The sequence below is a fragment of the Orycteropus afer genome, unplaced genomic scaffold (assembly GCF_000298275.1).
Source record: "Orycteropus afer afer isolate SDZICR_OR568_19922 unplaced genomic scaffold, OryAfe1.0 scaffold00287, whole genome shotgun sequence".
NCBI classification, from domain to species: Eukaryota; Metazoa; Chordata; class Mammalia; order Tubulidentata; family Orycteropodidae; genus Orycteropus; species Orycteropus afer.
This window is the reverse complement of record NW_006921874.1, coordinates 2,200,365-2,204,625: the sequence shown is the minus strand read 5'-3', so window position 1 is coordinate 2,204,625 and position 4,261 is coordinate 2,200,365.

Genomic DNA, 4,261 nt, shown 5'->3' with positions numbered 1-4,261 from the left:
AGGGCTTTCCATGTGTTTCCTATCGGAGAACATAGCTAATGCACGGCCCCTTCCCCACCCCATCCCAGGGGATACTGTCCAGAGCACCTTTGCAAGATTCAAGTGAGAAAATCGAGCATAGTCCTCCAGAAACAAAAACAAGAGCATGAGTCCCCAGCTGGAGCAAAATGGAATTTGAACCAATTACCCAACTAACTCAGCAACAAAATTCAAAAGCCCCATTCAGTTTCACGAGCATTTAAGACCCCAGAATGGTCGTAAAGTAAATGGCCTCCAATCTCAGATCCCCTTTGGCTACACAGCGAAGCTGTTAGCTCCAGGCTCAGACCCTCAGACCACAGAGAGGCAGAAAGGCCGCAGGGTATTTTGTGGGAACCGGAAAGCCACTCTGACTGGCTTTCTCCCTATTTTCACAGGAAACAAAGTGCTGCGGATGAACTGGCCAGCTTGGGGACCAAATGTGGGAACTGCTTGGCTTGCTGCTGGTCTCCCAGCAGATACGTGCAGATTCATCAGGATTTGTGCCTGTCAGTGATTCTCTACTCACCGCCTTCCAGTAAGCGGCTGAGACCAATAGCTCTGCCAAATCTTGCAGGTCATTTTCCCAGTAATTCCATTAATCCCAACAGAAAGCCAAATGTGGCCCAACACACTGGAAAATCTCATATGAAATTTCTCCTCTTCCTTCTATCCAGAGCCTTTTAAAATAAGCCACAATGTAAAGTAATGCTAACAATAATGTCTATTTTTAAGCTCCCTGGCTAACTTCCCCACAACTTTGTAGAACTCACGTAATCCATTGAGTTATGTTCAAATGACTGAATTTTACAGTAGGTAGAAGTACTAGAAATTGTATTTGCGGTTGTTGTTAGTTGCCATCGAGTCGATCCCAACTCACGATAAGCCCGTGTGTCATGGAGCAGAACAGCTCCAGAGGGTTTCCAAGGCTGTAGTCTTAACACAAGCAGATCACCAGGCTTTTTCTTCTGCTGAACCGCTGGGTGGGTTTGAACCATTCACACCCCTAGGGACCTTAGAAGTCATATTTTAAAACACCTAAACACCAGCCACTCCTCGGAAGGAAGAATGGGCAATCTACTTCCGTAGTGATACTGTCTCGCAAACCCAAGCAGAGGTTGGGTCTGATCCGACTTGACAGCAGTGAGTTTAGGGTTTTTTTTTTGTTGTTGTTCTGTTTCTATCTTTTTGGTAAACACATTACCCCAATGGCGGTTGCTCTAAGTCAGAATCGACTCTATGGCAGTGAGTTTGGTTTAGTTTTGGAAACATATTACTTAAGGAGCTCTGGTGGCACAGTGTCTAAGGCATTTGACTACTAACCAGAAAGTTGGCAGTTCAAACCCACCAGCTGCTCTATGGAAGGAAGACGGGGCAATCTACTTCTGTAAGGATTTACCACCTCAGAAACCCAGTGGGGGTCACTAGGAGTTGGAATTGACTCAGTAGCAGTTTTTTTTTTTTAAACACATTACCTAAACATAATGGCCTTTTGATGCAAACAGAGCTTCCAGTGTGGGCTGGTGGTAGCTAGTGGTGCTGGGGACCCCACCACTCCCCACCACTCCCTCCTCTCAAGCTGTCTGAACTCTACCCGCCCCCTCAGCTCTGAGGAACTTGCACCAGCTGACCACACCAACCCACAGAAATCTGTCCAAACTCCAATTAAGCCCACCATCGACCCAGTTGTAACTAATTTCCAATGATCAGTATTGATTTTAAAAATTAGATAAATTGTAAAAAATGAGGTCGATTAGGCCAGCAGGGCATTGTGGTTATTGGGGTTAAAAATAGGATACATCTTCTGTTCGGAGGTAGCAGCACTGGGGCAGGTCACTTTCTGCCCCCGTTCTTGACTGCGCTTGAAAATGCGCACACCACAGGGTGAACATGAGAGTCTAGTCTGTAGATAGAACAGAAAGGAACTGCATTTTGAAAATACTAAGCAGCCGTCACTTCAAAATAATAAAACACACACTCTTATCTGATTGACTTCCCTCTCTACAAATGTGTCAAGGAATGCACAAATAATGAATTCTACATCTCAAACACTCCCATCGCACTTTAGCAAACTTCTAGAGAATAGTCAAAAAACCTCCGATCTATGCCACTTGGTTGGTAGGTAGTTGGGCTATCTTCTGCTGTAATCATTTTCTGTACAACTTGCGTCTTGGCCTGGCGATCTGCTTACGTAAGCTCACAGCCATGGAAAACCCTATAGATCCACATGGAATCATCAATGAATTGGAACTGATTCAAAGGTTTCTGAGTCTTGTATTAGCATGTAACAGCAACAATAAACCAACTAAACCTGTTGCCATTCAGTCGGTTCCAACTCACGGCAACCCCAAGTGTCAAACAAAAAACCAAACTCACTGCCATCGAGTCAGTTCAACTCATAGCGACCCCTTCTTGGGTTTCCAAGGCAGTATCACTACGGGAGCTCTGGTAGCATAGTGGCTAAGACACTTGCCTGCTAACCAGACGGCTGGCGGTTCAAACCCACCAGCCACTCCTCGGAAGGAAGGTTGGGCAATCCTACTTCCGTAGTGATACTGCCTCGGAAACCCAAGGAGGGGTCGCTATGAGTCGGGGCCGACTCGACGGCACATAACAACAACAACAACAACAACAATCTTTATGGCAGCAGATTGCCAGGCCTTTCCTCTGCAGCGCTGCTGGGTGAGTTTGAAACACTTACTTTTAGGTTAGTGGTCAAGCACAAACCATTTGCGCCATCTAGGGACCTATAAGCATGTAAGCCCCAGCTTTATCTCTCCTATATATCTATATGGTGCCTGGCATATAGTTGGGACTCAAAATAATTTTTGTCACTGCTTAGTACTTACCTCCAGGGAGCTGAGGGCTCACATGTTGACAGACAGGAAAGAACTTGAGCTTCCTGCTGCTCGTAAAGGCAGTCCCCTTCCCTTTCCTGCTGTTCACCAAGTCAACATCAACGCCGCTGTCCCTGGTTACCCTCAGGGAGCCCCCTTCAGAACAGAGGCTCAAGCAGCCTTTGTCCCTAGTGGAGTTCCAAACCCACAGCAGAACAGAGAGGAAGGAGCCAGTAAAGCATTGTGGGCCTCAGACGGTCCATTTTAGGGAGTAGGCAGAAGCCCAAACACCACCTGTTTTCAATATGAATGTCTCCATTAACAAACACACATTTTTACTTAGGCCTCAAATTAGGATGAATGCTGAACCAGCCTCCAAGGCTCCACCAGCTCAGCCCTCCCCAGAGCAGGGACCTGCCTGTATAACCAGCTTGCCGGGGCCATAATAGTGGTCTGGCTGGCTTCCACTCATGGTGCTCTCAACTCCTGAGGGCTCACCCAGCTTATCTGCTATCCCAACAAGTCTGGCCACATCACCAGACAGTGAATGGGAGCCCTGTGTTTCCTCAGGGGAACAGCCAAAAGTATAAACCAAATGGAAACCACCTTCCTTTTGGCCAACCACGACAAGGTTCTAGAGCCCATCTTGGTGGCACATTCTCTTGAGGATGTGAACCAGTCTGGTGATGAGTGTTTTTCAGAGCTAGTGAGTGCTTTGGGGAACTTGGAAGCAGCCTCAGCAGCCTTCCGTTCCTCTCCGCTCTTGCCTCAAATCCCCAAATGAGAATGTCATTGCTCCATGGTAAAACCTGGCTCCCTGTCAAAATGCAAGTCCTCGAGGAGGTCAAGTAGACCATCTGGGGCCTGGGGTGGAGGCTAGGGTAGGAAGGGGCCTATATCTGGGAGGCTGAGGGGGCCTGACACAAACCTGGCTTTCCTCACATTTTTTTTTTCCTGGAGCTAGTTCTTGATTCTACACAACTCACACAATTCTGGATGTAGTAAGACTTTAGCTGGTGGCCAAATGCAATGTGGCATCCATCATCACTATGTCCCTAGACAGGCAGCATCAGCCTCATCTGGGAGCTTATTAGAAATGCAGGACCTGGGGGATTCCCAGATGACTGACGTTTGAGGTATGTTGGTATAGGGGATTCAGACCTGGGTCCAAACCCGGGATCTACCACTTACTACCTTTGTGATCTTGGGAAAGGTCATTAAAGTCTATGAGCCCTTGTGTCCTCATCTGGATCACAGTCCCTGCCGACTTGACGGCACCTAACAGCAAGTCCTGGCTTCACGGGGTTGCTGTGAGGATTGGATGAGAGTATTTATCTAGTACATAGAGTCCCTGGGGGCACAAATGGTTGAGGTGCTCCACTGCTAACCGAAAGGTCAGAAGTTTG